The sequence below is a fragment of the Pseudorca crassidens genome, chromosome 20 (assembly GCF_039906515.1).
Source record: "Pseudorca crassidens isolate mPseCra1 chromosome 20, mPseCra1.hap1, whole genome shotgun sequence".
NCBI lineage: Eukaryota > Metazoa > Chordata > Mammalia > Artiodactyla > Delphinidae > Pseudorca > Pseudorca crassidens.
This window is the reverse complement of record NC_090315.1, coordinates 28879138-28894561: the sequence shown is the minus strand read 5'-3', so window position 1 is coordinate 28894561 and position 15424 is coordinate 28879138. Positions and strand designations below refer to the sequence as shown.

Here is a 15424-nt window from a genome sequence, read left to right as displayed (position 1 = left end):
TGAGCCAACCAACTCGAGTCCTGAGTCAGGCAGAAAGGTGCAGAGAGCAGGCAGGGCGGCTTTGCTGAGGGGGCTGGGCGGCGGGCATTAGGGCAGAAGATGATGAAAACAGACAAAACAGTCTCCCCCAGAACCGGAAGTACCTGCTGCATCACACCTTTCCGCAGGTGAGCTGTACCTGGAGGGAGGAGGCCTGGGTTCAAATGCCAGCTCTGCTACCCTTGGCCATAGGAGTGGGCCTCAGTTTTCTCATCAGTAAACTGAGGTGCTGATACCCAAGTTCGGGGGAGAGCGAGGCACAGGTCCCCACGGCCAACAGGCCAAGTTTGTGAGGACAAAATAGCAAATGCACCCAGAAGGAAGGCTCAATTCCTAGAGCTGAGGAAGCCCAACCATGAGGTCCAAACAGGAGAGACAGAGGTGCACAGGGGGCAGAGCCCTAACAACCTTCCACTTTATCTCCCCACCTCCTGGCGACAGTCTGCAAAGCCACCAGGCAGGAGCAGAAGCCGAAGCCCCCAGTAGCATGTGCCCCCAGGCAGCCCTGCTCCCCAAGAACTCCCAGGCTGACTCTACCCCAGCCTCTAGGGACCACAAGCTGTCACTCAGTCTTGGGGTCTAGAGACCTGTGTTCCAGTCCCAGCTCTGCCACTAACGTGTTCTGTGACCCCTACCTGATCCGGGCCTCGGTTTTCCCTCTGCCAAAGGAGATGGTTATGTCAAACCTGTGAGGCCCAGCTCTGGGCTGGGCTAGGAACGGAGGTTAAATCATAAAACAAAGAGAACTGAGGAAAAGCTGAAAAGCCTGCGTGTTGCCATCTGGCCCCAGAGGGCTCATTCCAGGGGTGGGGTAGGGAATTGTTCTTTGCTCCTGAAATCCTCCCTTCCACTCTTTCTCTGGATTAGGCATTACCCTAGTCAATCTCTCCTCTAAAACACAAATACCTTGTCACCCCTCCCCCGCAAGGCTCCAGCCGCCAAGGATAATAAATCCAGTTTGCCATCTCCTGCGCCAATTCTAATGATGGTTAGTAATTGCCTAGAAGAGTTCATCTATTCATTCACGCATCTTGACAGAGAGTCACGCATTCACTCCTTCAGCAGATGTGCACTAACACCTTCTATGTGTCAAGAGGAAACTCAGCTCCAGGCACAAGTTTTCAGAAGGCAGAGACCTTGGTGCCCCCTTCCCCCAGGTGTCTGCAAATGGCTCTACACACAGGAGGTGTTCAGGCAACAATGTTTACTAACTGACCAACTAAACAACCAGGTTCCCATATTGGAAAGAACAGCTATATCTTCCCCCAACTCTTGCCTGAAATTCCACCATTAGTTATTCATTCCTTTAAGCACTATCTTCACTAGGCTCCCCCTTTAGAATGAAAACTTTCATGCCCATGTTTCATTCCTGATCCCTTTCCCCTCGATAACAAAGAACAGAAAGGGGAAGTCTAGATGGCCTTCAGGGACCTCATGTGGTGCTACTTCTGCCCAAGATGGCAGAACACTGGGCTTCCCATGGCCCACCCAGACAGTGGTTCTGCTGGTGACAGAAGATTTAACCCAGAGTAGCCACTGTCCTGGAAAGAGCAAGAAAGATTTAGGTTTAAGTCTTAACTTCTGCACTGCTAAGTTGCCTATTTAAAAAGTCAGCAGAGCCCAGAGGAGGGAGAGAAAGCTGGAGGCATAATTTATACCAGGATGATTTCCAAAGAGCAAGAAACCATGAAAGAATTCTCATATAATGCTGTAGTGAGTAAGTCCTTTCTAACCTGACACAAAACCTAAAAGCCACAATGAAAAGACTGATAAATTCGATTACAATTAAAAATTCTTTTTCTACATAGTAAAAACTATCAAAAGCAAAATCAAAAGACGAGCAAGAGATTATGGAGACATTTGCAATTTTTATCTCCCTAAAGAGCTAATCTCCCTAGTATGTAAAGAGTTCCTACAAATCAAAAAGAACAATAACCCAGTAGAAAAATGGGAGAAGAGGATGAACAGAAAGTTCACAGAAAGACAATACAAATCTCTTAAATATTTGGAAAGAAGCTGACCTCACCCATAACAAGAGAAATGCAAATTAAAACTACTATGGAAAACCATTTCTACCTACCCAATTGGCAAAGATCAGAGCATTTCATAAATCTGTGTTGGCTAGGCCGGGGGGAAACAGACACTCACGCTCACCCCTGGCGGGCGTGTGATTCAACACAACGTCTGGGGCAGGCAGTTTCATCATATCTAACAGACTCACTAATACAAACACACACCTTTTGACCTAGCAAACCTACATCAAGTAATTTACCCTATAAACACTTTCACATGTGTGAAATTTGACATATGTACAAAATTATTCATTGCAGCACTATATGTAACTGCAAAACATTGAAAACAATATGTGTATCAGTCTGGGGAAGATAAATCACAATACATTCTTACAGTGGAATACAACGCAGCTATCAAAAAGATGCAGCAGCCTGAACCACACTGTGGAAGGGCATCCTGTGAAAAATCCACATGGCGAAGGTCACGCCTAGGATGGATTAGGACTGAACCAGGACACAGAAACACCAAAACTGCTGCTCTGTCAGAGTGAACGAATCTTACTCCTCCTCATTTTCAGTTTCTATTTCTATTGTTATAATGTAGCTTATGCAATTTTTTTTAAGTTTTCAGTAGAAAAAACAAGATCGACCATATACAGAGTGCCTATCTTTAACAACACTGTATTATATACTTAAAATTTTTTCAAGAGACTTCCCTGGTGGCGCAGTGGTTGAGAATCCGCCTGCCAACACAGGGGACATGGGTTCAATCCCTGGTCCGGGAAGATCCCACATGCTGCAGTGCAACTAAGCCCGTGCGCCACAACTACTGAGCCTGCGAGCCACAACTACTGAAGCCCACGTGCCACAACTACTGAAGCCCGTGCACCTAGAGCCTGTGCTCTGCAACAAGAGAAGCCACTGCGATGAAAAGCCCACTCACCACAACGAAGAGTAGCCCCAGCTCACTGCAACTAGAGAAAGCCCGCATGCAGCAACAAAAACCCAATGCAACCAAAACTAAATAAAAATATATTTTAAAAAATTTTTTTCAAGACGGTAGATTTTATGTGTTCTTATCTTAAAAATAATAATGATAAACTAAAAGTGGGGAGGAAAATTTAGGCTGTGAGGGACAGGTTTATGGCATGGGTTGTGGTGATGGTTTCACGGGTGTATACTTATCGCCACACTTATGAAGTTGTATACAATAAAAATGCACAGCTTTTTGTACGTCACTCATACCTCAATAAAGGGTTTTTTAAATAAATACATAAAGTAAAAAATAACGACCCTAACAGAAAAACCCAAAGGGCAATATAAAGCGACTGATCACTGAAGTGACGCTCTAAGTTTATTAACATGGAAAGATGTGTTCCTGGCATGTTTGTCGGTGTGTGTGTGTGTATATGTGTGTGTGTGTGTGTACATATATAAATAGGTACGTGGGGACTTCCCTGGTGGCACAGTGGTTAAGAATCCAACTGCCAATGCAGGGGACACGAGTTTGAGCCCTGGTCCGGGAAGATCCCACATGCCGCAGAGCAACTAAGCCTGTGAGCCACAACTACTGAGCCTGCGCTCTAGAGCCCGCGTGCCTAGAGCCCGTGCTCTGCAACAAGAGAAGCCACCGCAATGGGACGCCCACGCACCTCAAGTAGCCCCCGCTCGCCACAACTAGAGAAAGCCCGCGCACAGCAACAAAGACCCACCGCAGCCAAAAATAAATAAATAATCTTTTTTTAAAAACTTATAAAATATGTATGTGAATACACAAAAAATAAATAGAGCCTATAAACGAAAGAAGAAGAAAAGGAAAACGAGCCCCAGGTCCATCAGGTCTAAGACGCATGACCCTGAAAAAGTTACTTATCCTCCTTGAGCCGCACTTGCCTCATTTGAAAGAAAGGGAGAATAACGTTCAGACCACCCAGGGCTTTGAGGGGATTCAGTGGAGGTGATGCAAGCAGAGAACGGTGGCGGGGGGCGGGGAGGGGGCTGCACCTGGCACAACACACCAGGTCAAGACGACAAGTACTACCAAGTTGGCAGAAAGGGCCTCAAGGGCTGTGGGTGGGCCCAGAACCTGCCCCTTCCCCTTCAGCCCACTCTGTCCTGAGCCTCAGCACCAAAGAGGTCAAGGCACCCCGGCCCCCTCCCTGCTCTGGAAGTGGCCTCGCCTCTGGGGTGGATACAGCAGTGTCAGCACCTTGGGACTGCTTTCTGGGGTACAAGCAGCATCAGCATCGCGTGGGCTCACACACCCACGCAGAGCCTAGCTGGACCTCAAGGGAGCAGCTGTCCACTGGGTCAAGGAAAGCGGGAAGGTGGGCCTGAGCCAGAGAGAGCTTCCAGGCAGCACGGGGTCCTCACCCCAAGGCCTCTAGGGTTGTGGAGAGGAGAGGAGAGGAAACACAACGCCCGGCCCTCCAGACACGTTCTGCACACCCTGAACCCAACTGGGAGACAGAGGGCAGGAAACCCGACGGGAGGCGCCCCTGCCATCAGCCTCCAAGCACCTGAAGGGAAGAGGCAAGGTCCTTGCATCCAGACCCCCAGGGCGGGTTAGGGTGCTCTCCCTCTGTTTCCAGCCAGGGGAACCAACTCTGGGATCCTAAGCTCCTCGTCCAAAGCCTCCTGGCTGGGATTCAAACTCAGAGCTGCCCACTCCAAGGCCCAGACTCCTTCCTAACCCTGCGTCTGCATTTCCTGAGGTGTGCCCTGCCCAACAGCAGGGCCGTGAAAAGCCACACGCACGCCAGTTTCTGGTCACAGGCAGTGCTGGGCTTCGCATTCTCTTCCTCCTTCTCTAAAGATACCCTGTGCACATTAGCAAATTCAAGGTTCTGAGAAGTCCTGCAGGAAAGCAAGCTGCTGAATTAATGAACACAGCTAAGCATTTCCCAGTCTTTTTGGCTCACGAGGCCCTTTTTGCATTAAATCTCTAAGGGATCCTCTTGGGGAAATGCTGACTTTGGCATCTCCAAGACTTGGCTCAGGGATCCTCCCCCAAGAAGACTCCTTGGGCAACTGTGGCCCACAGAGGCCACGATCTGCCCCTTTTCTGAGAGCCTGGGAGCTCCCTCAAGCTGGGCCCCGACTCCCCCGCCTCCACCTTCCCCTGGGCTGGGCTGCTGGGCTGCGTGGGCGCACAGGGACCAGCCCTGACCTTGGTCTTCAGGGTAGCATTCGGGGAAGACTGGAGGAGGCCCTGCCCTAGGGCAGTTTTCAGCTGGGGAAGCAATCTGCCCTGGGGAAGAGAAAGTGGGAAAAGGCACTGAATACCAACCAGGAAAGACCCTCCTGTCGTACTTCCTGCCTCTCCCGCGCAGGGCTGCGAAGCGCCCCCTGCCTCAGTCTCCCCACCTGCCATAAGCAAAGCAGCGCGGGGGACAGAGACCTAAGGTCCAGCCCCGCTCCGTCTCTCGCCCTCTGTGGGCCTGATTCCCCCAGGGGCAGGGAAGGCCCCCAGGGTGTGCGAGGCCCCTTCTCACTGAGACTACCAGAGAAGCTAGCCACAGAGAGGGCAGCGGGAAAGGCACGTGGAGAGGCACCTCCACGCAGAGGTCAGCCGGCCCTGTTGGGGCCGTGGCCTCCCCAGCACCCGTGAGGCATCACTGTCTCCCTAGTCTGGCTCCCAAAGCCAGTGCCTCCCCAAGAGGTCCTCCCTCGGACTCCCGCCACACCAGCCACCAAGAGTGCCCGGCCCTAACCCAAGATGCTAAGACCCCCCTTCCCCAAGGCTTCCTGGGGACTGTGTGAGGTCAAAGGGGCACATGGGGGACAGGGCGGGAGGGCTGCCTGGTAAAGCCCAGCCCAGAGCCCGGAAGAGCCCTTCTGCGGGGGAAGCAGCCCCAGCTGACCTCCCCGGCACCCCTAGAAGCCCGGCTTCCGGAGCCACAAACACAGGGGCTCGGGAGCCCCTCCCCACGGCTGTGCTTGGGCTCCCCTTCCTTCCAGGCTCCGCCGGGCACAGGAAGTCGCCGTGATGGAGGCCAGTCTCCGGCAGCCACATGCCCCCCAAACCCAAGCCTCCCCTGGGATTTTCCACCAGGGCTCCCCACGCCTGTCCGCGACCCCAAAGACAACGAGCCCCGTCCTGCTCACCGCCAGCCAACCAACTCCTCCAGGGCTTCCTGAGACCTTCTTCTCGGCTGTGTGATTTGACTTATTTCGGTTCCCCAAACAAGCCCCACCCTTTTGTCTCCAGGCTCAGACAGTCTAAAAGCACTGCCTACCTCCCCACCCCCAAACCCCCTCTGCCTGGCAAACTCCTACCGGCCCTTGAGAGCCAGGCTGAGCTGCCACCTCCTCCAGGAGGGCTGCCCAGCCTTGACTCAGTGCCTGCACTTCCCACCACAGAACAGGGCCCCTGGCCTGTCGCTGCCCGATCACGTGACGCCTCTACCAAGGCCGATGTCTGGCCACGCGCCTCCCTGCTTTCAGGACCCAACAGTGCCTGGCACATAGCGGGCACTCAAACCCCAAATTCACGAACTGAGTCAAATACAGCCCGCCCTGAACTGCAGGGTCTGGCCCCCAACCCTGGGGTCCCTAGTCCCATCTGCTTCAGCTTTGGCACGTCACCTGCCGCTCAGGCCTCGATTTCTCACCTGAGCGATGGGGACGAAAACACTCCCCCACTCCCCGGCCTGTTCTGGCAGTGAAATGACCTCGTGGCTAAAAAACTCCTTACAAATCCAGGAACTTCGCACATGGAAGGGGGCCAACCTTGCTGTGTTGTTTCTACCACAGGAAAACAGGCCCCAGCCTAAGGCTCCCGCGCTGCCATCCAACAGGTGCCCACTGGGCTCCTGCCCGTGCCAGGTACCAGGTGGAGTGCTGAAGCAAACAAGATGGACGCAGGGTCCCTTGGGAGCCCATGTTGCGGGGAGGGAAGACACGTGTGCCAAAGAAGCCACACGAGGCAAAGAAATGCCAGGGTGGGAGAGGGCCCAGCCTCTGGCCGGGCAGCCTAGTGGTTGTGAGCACAGGCTCTGAGACCAAACAGGCGAGAACCCCAGCTCCACATCAGAGGAGCTGTGTGACCTGAGGCACGTTAATTAACCTCTCTGGGCCTCGGTTTTCTCATTTGTAAAATGGACTGGTGATGGTACCGAATGCCCAAGGGCCTCACACAGAGGCTGGCACACAGAGAGTGCTGTTACGTGGGTCCGCCCCAACTGGCTCCAAACAGGAGGGGTGGGCCTGAGAAACTCTGACATCACTCCCACCCCATCATCTCCAGCCGGGCCCAGGAGAGACAGAGAGAGAGGAGGTGGGCCTTGGGGGGCAGGAACACGGCCGAGGACTAGGGCACCCACAACAAAGACCTCAACAACAAAGACCTGAGGGACACACTGCGAGTCCCAGGGGCCTCAGCCTCACTTCCTGTCAGCCCCCAAAAGGCAGCTCTTCTCTTCTCTTGGTCCCCTGCTCAGAAAGCGGGGTCTGACAAAGGGATGCCGGGGTGCCAGCCCCTGTCCCAGGCCTTGCCTGGCACTAAGGCACCCCTTCCAGGGAGTCTGAATATTTCAAAAGAGGACACTTCCCCATTAGCCCAGGACCCCATTAAAGCAACGCCTCCAGACGACTTATTCAAAGGGCACCTCCTCCCCCAGGCGGATGGGGCCCGAAGGAGAGGCCAGGGAGTAGGGCTTGGGCAGCAGGGGTGGGCGGGCCCGGGAGGTCCCTGGCCCGCACAGCAGGGAGGTGCGCAGGGATAGGGTCAGCCTGACTACTGCAGAGATGAGGAGAGAGGCCAGGAGGAGAGGACGACCACCCCAGATCCACGTCCCCCACTGAGCGAGGCCAGGGAAATGTGCCTCCGAACAGCCCTGGCCAGGAAAGCGCACTCGCCCCGGGGCTGTGGAGCCCTCCGGGCCTCAGTCTCCCCATCTGTGCAAGAAAGGCGCAGCCCTGGATCCTGGGCCTCCCCCTGCTCGGCCAGCCAGTGACGCCAGGAACCGTCGACCCAAGTCAGCTGCCCCTGAGGTAGTGAACTAAGCCACTTCCAAGGGCAAGAAGGCCTGGATTCCTGGAAAACAAAGAGGCCTCCGGCAGGGATTCTGGGTCCTGAAGGCGGGTAGTGGCACCACTGACGGCGTCACCCCCGGGGGCCTCACGACGCCCCAAAGCCAGGCCTGCCACGCTGCCACCCCCAAGTGGGCACGAGTCCCCCCTGGGTCATCCACCCCATCACCTCCAGCTCAGCTCAGAAGAAAGCAGAGAAGGTGGGCCTTGGGGGCCAGGATCGCGCCTGAGGACCAGGGCACCCACAACAAAGGCCTCAGTTTGTTTCTTTTTCCTCAGGCACAGCTGCAGGGTAACTCCTTTCAGAGCTCAAGGCGGGTGGGCTGACAGAGACACAAAGAGGAGGGTGTTCCTGGTGCCCCAGCAGAGCCCAGGGGGAAGGGGGAGTAGAGCAGACACACTTGCACCCCGTCTTCTCCTGAGCCCGAGGACCCCGAGGGGGTGACACGAGGCAAAAGGGGGCTCGAGGTGGGGAAGCACTCTAAGCAGAGGGGATGCATGGCAAAGGGCAGAGGGGGCAAGCCGACCTGCTGCCCAAGCCTGGGGGTGGGCCCAGAGCGCCTGAGACATAGAATCGGGGGCGGGCGGGTGGTTCGCCAACACGGCAAGGGGGGCAAAAGCCAGGAGAAGGGGTTCAAACGTGACACCAGACAGGAGGAACTCACTGACATGTGTGTAAGAGGAACCCAGGAACCCCACGGGCCTCCTCTCCAGGGCTGTCCCACCCCATCTTCACAACAGGGTGGGCTCAGGTCTATCCCCCAGCACAGCATTTAGTGCCCCAGAAAACGCCTGTGAAATACACTCGTCAGAGATCAGCACGTGCAGGGAGAAACGACCATCCCAGGCATCACGGCGAGAAGGGTAACCGAAGAGGGAATGAGGCCACCTCTGCCCAGGGCTCACGCCCCGCCCCATCCCGACACCTTGTCCTCCTCCGAAGGCTTGGGGTGGGTGTGGGCATGAGGAAAGGGGAGCCCAGGGAATGGAGGTGCTTCAGCCCAGCAGGTCTGCGCCCGGGACTGGGCAATGCCCCAGCCATGACGCAGCCCCTTGTGAAATGCGTGGGCAGCGGCAGGTTGAGCCAGATGCCAGCGGCTGTCAGGTGGGCACCGTGCCACCCTCCTTGGGGGGTGTTGGCAGGAGCCACAGGTGGGCAAGTGGAGACTCCACAAGCAGGCTCAGCGGGGAGGGTGGGGGCAGAGCTGGAGGACCCCTGGAGGGGCTGGCAGGATTCCACACACACAGGCTGGGGGGCTCGCCACTGCCAGGGACCTCTAGGCCTCGGCTTGCTGGTCTCAGATGCCTGGGAAGCATTTTTCACGCATTTAACTTTCCCAGCAACCTGCCTGGGCACTGCCATCGTACAGATGAGGAAACTGAGGAATAGAGAGTCAGTGATTACCCCCAGGCCCACCGGCTACCAGGGAGGCCTCTCAGTGACACCCCTCAGCTGGCCCTGCCCATCCTCACCTCCGAGGCGCCCTTCCCTAGGGAGGTCCACCCTCCCACCCAAGGCAGGACGGGGCAGTAACGACAAACACCTCCACTTGGGTAGTGGCTTCTCTGTGCCAGCCGTACCACGTACGTCCCTTTGTTTAATCCTACAACTACCTGGCACGTTGGGTAGCACGAGCAGCCCATTTTATAGATGCAAGAAACTAGCTCAGCCCCTCGCTCATCTCACACGCTGCCGGGAAGAGGCACAGTGCGGCTGAACCCAGGCCATCACCCAGCTCTACCTGGAGACAGGCTGGACGCGGCGACCTCCGGAAGACCCAGCTCCTCTGGCGACTGTTCAGACGCCAAGGCCTCATTCACTGAGCCAAACTAACTCCCAGCTCTTTCTACATAGGCCCTTTTAAAGACAGTAAACGCCCCAAAGGTCCACCATCAGCACTTCCCTCTCATCCCTAAGACCCGACCCCACAAAAGGCTAGAATCAGCCACTCAGACTCAGGTGCCCAGTGTGACCCACTCTGCCTGCTCCCTCAGGGGGCCCTGGAACTTTCCCGGGCGAGTTAGGCACTGCCCTTGGCCTGGGCAATGGGATGTGGAAAGCTGCCTTCTGCTCAGTGCGATGTGCCCAGGACAGGAGGAGAGAGGTGAGGGACAGGCCGCTGGCCACCCCTTCATGACCCCTGGTAATGGTGGGATGGCAAGTCATGGAAAATGCAAAGGGCTGGGTCATCCACCTCCCCGCTGAGGCAGGACTCGAGCACGGGTCCAAGAACACACGGCCCAGCTGGGGTGCGAGCCCTGACTCAGCCCAGCCACCCCGCAGCAGGGACAGGCAAGACCCTCCGCCAGGAAGGCTCCCCGGCACCAGCCCTCCATAGCCACCCAGAGCCCCTGTTCAGCTGTGCTGCCCCCCACCAGCCTCCCCAAAGGCACAGCATCCCTACCCAGCCCCAGGCCTCGAACGCGGCGGCTCTCCGTGAGAGGTGGTGTGTGCAAGTGGACACCCCCGGGGACCGACTCCCTGTGTGGCCCAGGACGAGATGGTGCCCTGCTGGCCTTGGGCTTCTCCTCCGTCAACTGGGGACAGACGACACTACCACACAGGGTGGCGGGGAGGCAGGGAATGGGTTAGACCAATAGTTACAAACTGTAAAGGAGGGTGCACATGCCCAAAGTGATGTCAAGTTGGGCCTCTGTCTCCTCTTGAGAAGCACCTCTGGCTTGTGTGGAAGCCCCACTCCTGCCCCGTTCCCCACCCCTACCCCCGGCTCACTGCGCCAGCCCCCAGCCCCATAGGGCCCATAGGAAGACTGCCTCTCCCCAGACCCACTCCTGGCAAAGAGGCCCCGTGAGACCACCCTCACCCCCGACCCCTGGGAAAACGGCCGCCAGTAAACAGTCACTTCTTTTCGATGAATGACCACTGGCGACTTCCCCGCCAGAGCTCACACCTTCCCCACTGAGGGCAGAGAATGTGCACAACCTGAGCGTCCCCTCCCCTACACCAGGAGCCCCAGGAAAACTCCAGGGAGCCCAGGGCCCACCTGGAGCAGGGAGGTCCGCAGCCTGGTCAGAACGGAGGGCGCTCAGACGGGCCTTCCAGACTCCGCGCCCCGCTGGACGCCCGCACTTCCTGTGGAGCCAGTCCCACTATACTTCCTCTTAAGTCTACCCGTTTCATTTCTGTGTCTTCTTCGGCCTTGTCCAAGGCAAAAATACGTGCATGAAGTCACAGATCCAATGTCCTATTTCCAAATTTTTTTTCTGAAATGTATGAAAACGAATACCTACATGCGAAGCATGTTCACCCACGTCCAGGCTAAACCGTCCGAGGAGCAGGGTCCCCACCCCGAGAAACGCTGGTCTGGTCACCCCCTCACATCGTCCACCTGCACGTCTGTGGCAGAGAGCCGGTGACAGCCCACAGTCACACAGCCATTCCAGGCACCCGTCCAGGCCTTGCGGACCGGGGTTCTGTCTCCCAGAGGCCCAGCCCAGGCCTCTGCTTTCCCAACCCCCTCCCCTCCCCCTCCCCTCAGGGCTGGCCAGGAAGGAAGCCCCCAGGGCCAGCTGTCCTGAACCCCATGTGATGACACGGACAGGAGATGCCTGCTTCGCCCTGTGTCTGTGCACGTGTGTCTGGATGAGTGGGCAGAAAGATCCAGAAAGACCCACTCCCCATGGTCCACACTGGTGGTCCCGGGGCCTTGGGCTAGGAGGACTTGGAGGGAAAGAGAGGCTGTTCCATTTTCTTGAGGCATCTCGGTTCTTTGCCTCATGGGCACGCATCACTTTCAGGGTTTGGTTTTTGCTTATTCTTTTTCAATCTAACAACATAAATTCAGTTGCACTTCCCCAGTTAACTTTTACTTTCATTGAGAAAAGTAGTGTACTTGTAAATGTAAAATTACAACCCTGCAAAGAAACTCGGGCACCTGAGAGACAGTCACGGCAGTCTAGGTGGACCAAGCCAAATAAACACCACCACAGTCATAACAGCACCTTCTGGTCAGGCCGGGAAAAGCCGGTGACAAGGCATCTCCTTCTCGTCCAGAAGCCCCCCCACCTTGCCGCCTGCCCAGCAGCCTCCAAAGCCTCCCCTACCTCCAGTCCAGACCCTGTCCATCCGCTCCCAGGCTAGGCCCGCCTGGGGAGGAGGGGCGCTGCCCAGCGGTCCCCTCAGGTCCAGGCCACTAGGACACATGGTGCCCCAGCTCCCCTCCCCACATTACCTGGCTCTCCTCCAGGGCCCCTCGGCAGCTGGGCCAGGGTCAGGGCCAGCGTGGAAGTGGCCGCCGCCTGCCCCTCCTAGGCCAGTGTCCAGGCCCACACGTGTGAAGGCTCGTTCCACCAGCTACCTAATGAGAGTGAGTCACATCTGGGACCCACAGCTTCCTGCTCTGGCGGTGGGAGCAGCAGAAACCCTCACGTTCAACCCTCAGCTCAGGGCCTCTCGGGTGTGCAGTGGGGCTCTCCCAGCCACACAGAGCCCTCAACAGGAGGGGCAGAGCTGTCAGGCCAGGCTCCTGCCTCCAGTGACTTCATGGAAATTGGAAGCTTTAAGCTGGAACCATTTTCAAGAAGTAACAAACAAAACAAGGACCAAAAGCCTGCATGAGAAGCCCGGCGACAGCTTCTGAAGGCAGGGAGTAAACGCCTCCCTAATGAGCAATTAGAAGCAAGAGCGGCCTGGCAGGGAGCCGCATCCTGGCTCCGCCACTCACACAAGGCTCTGAGCCTCAGTTTCCCCACTGGGATCATGGGGTGCTCAGTGGTGAGGCAGGAGACTAGGAGGGACTGGGAAGCAGGGCGCACAGACCTCCCAAAACAGAGGGGGAAAGCACCTCCTGGTCCTCAGGGAGCCCTCTGAGCATGAGACATGGGGACCTGGGATCATCTTCCACCTTCTATCCTGACAGTAAACCCTACTGTTCAGTAACAAAGTAGGGAACGGTGTCCAATTTTCCCAGCTGGCACGTCCTGCCCTCCCCAGGTCTCCCTTCCAGCTCTTTCCTCAGAGGAAGCAGACTCTTCTCTGCTGACCTGCTGCACCCTGAGGCCCAGCCCCCCGGCACTTGACACCTCACCCCTCATACCAACTGCGAGGTCCCAGCAGGCGGGACCTGTGCACACAGGCTAACGCACCCAGGATCACTCTTTAAACACTGACAGCCTCATGAGGAGGTCCCGCTATTGTGCCCATTCTACAGAAGAGAAAACTGAGACTCAGGCTACCCACTTGCCCAAGCACACACAGCTTTAAAAAAAAAAAAAAGGCAGAGCCAGAATTCAGACTCAGGTCTGTCTGACTCTATGGCCTAGGCTCTCTCAACCACTCACATCATGACCCTCCCCAGGAGCAAAGAAGGGCTTCCCTAGAGACAGGCTGATCCAGATCCCACTACGCCCTCCTTGGCAGGGGCCGTCGCCCGAGGTCTCCAAGCCCTGGCACTCGGTGCTCCCAAACCTGCCAGCGAAACTTCCCCAAAGGAGGGGCAACCGCGGGCTTTCTCAGCATCAGGCAGGGAAGACTGGTTTCTGTTCGCTAAGGTGCCAGGCGCAAAGCACAGCCCCACCCTCTCCTGTCCCACTCAGCAGCACCCGCCCTCCTCCCCGTGGGCAGGACTCCCTCTGGGCTGGGGACACAAGCGTGACTTGGACACAGCGTGCCCACCACCCATGACATGGCACAAAGATCTGGGAGAAGCGTCCGTGAAGGCAAGACATGTGGTCCGGAGCTCAGGGGAGAAAGACCTCACCCACCTGGGGGAGGTTCAGGGCCTCCCTGAAGAAGGGGACCCAAGAGAGGGTGCCCCAGGCCCGGGAGATGGCCCAGCCAATCCCTGACTGCTGCGTGGGAGCAATAGGCTGTAGACAGTGGCAAGGCTGTCAAATAGTGGGCAAGAAAGAATAAAACTGCAGCAAAAACAAGGCAGACACAGTTGGCAGTCGACCAAGAGACAAATAACACTGAGCTCTGAGCACATAGTTTGGCCCCATTTGACAAACCCAGATGTCAATCCCTTTCCCCTTGGGAAGAAACCCCACAGTACCCCAGCGTGTTTCAAACTCCAGGCAGATTTATGAGAGGGAGTGTGAGCACGGAAACCATCAATACTACAGTCACCACACCCCAGAGAGGGGTCTGAGCAATCAGGTCTGGCGATTCACCCCCAACCCAGTCCCTTGTCCCATGAATGTGGGATGAAGAGGCTGAGAGCTCTGCAATCAGAGTCCCCATCAAGTGACCTTGGCCAAGTTACACGATCTTGGCCGCTCAAGGAGCCCATCTGTAAAGTCAGGACAACATCATCATCCAGCTCCTTGGGAGGCTGTGAGGGTTAGTGAGAAATGTGTATAAGGCACACAGTAAGTGCTCAGTTACAGCTGAAGACAAGGGAGGCTGGACAGAGGGCGCTCTCTCAGTTTTAAACCCTAGATCCTGGGCTTCCCTGGTGGCGCAGTGGTTGAGAGTCCGCCTGCCGATGCAGGGGACACGGGTTTGTGCCCCGGTCTGGGAGGATCCCACGTGCCGCGGAGCCGCTGGGCCCGTGAGCCATGGCTGCTGAGCCTGCGCGTCCGGAGCCTGTGCTCCGCAACGGGAGAGGCCACAACAGTGAGAGGCCCGCGTACCGCAACAAAAAAACAAACAACAAAAAAGTAATAAACCCTAGATCCTGGCTCTACTGCACACCTGTCCTGTTCAAAGAACTTCCATGGCTTCACGGTACCTCCTGAGTCAAGTCCTGGCTCCTCCTCTCAGGCCTCCACACCCGGCCCAATTCGTCTTTCCATCCTGATCTCCTTTGACCCCATGATCCAGCTGCCTCACCCTGCTATACCTTGGCTCAAGCCTTTCTGCAACCAGGAATGGTCAAAATGCTACTCAACCTGCCAAGACAAGTACAAACGCCACCTCTTTCAGGAAGCAACGCCCCATCGTCACCTCCGCTGGGCCACAGTGCCACAGGCCTCTCCTTAGAGGACATACACTGTTCCCTTCCTTCTGTAGCATCCATTTTCACTTCTAGTAACAGCTCCCTATTCCTATGGAGAACCAGCCCTGCAGGGGTGGGCTCCTGATCAGTGTTCATTGAGGAACGGGCATGGGACTCACAATGTTGAATTCTGGGACTTTTGTTAGAACTAACTGGAAAAAGAAGATGCTCTCATTTCACTAGGCTGGGAGGATATGAACTGGAAGCTGCTGGGCTCATCTATGCCACAGTGGTAGTCAGCCTCCAATGACCCTTGCCTCCTGGTGTTCACGCCCTTGTATGGTGTCCTCCCACATTACCTGGGCGACCAACAAAATACTGCAGAAATCACATGTTTGACTTCTGAAGTCATGAAAAATACTTTGGCTTCCACCTTGCTGC

General features: G+C 56.3%; 1 protein-coding gene across 12 annotated transcripts in view; it reads right to left on the bottom strand.

Annotated features, from left to right (window-relative positions):
- ADCY7 (adenylate cyclase 7) overlaps positions 1-15424 on the bottom strand; it is a 60779-nt gene that overhangs the window by 34590 nt on the left and 10765 nt on the right. The window contains exon 1 of one of the 12 annotated variants that reach the window (XM_067720078.1): positions 12278-12546. The exons of 10 other annotated variants lie outside the window; for them this stretch is intronic. The gene's annotated coding sequence lies outside the window, so the exon portion shown is untranslated. Of the gene's footprint in view, positions 1-6158; positions 6254-12277; positions 12547-15424 lie in introns of those variants that run through there. One more of the 12 variants, XM_067720077.1, reaches the window with a different exon arrangement.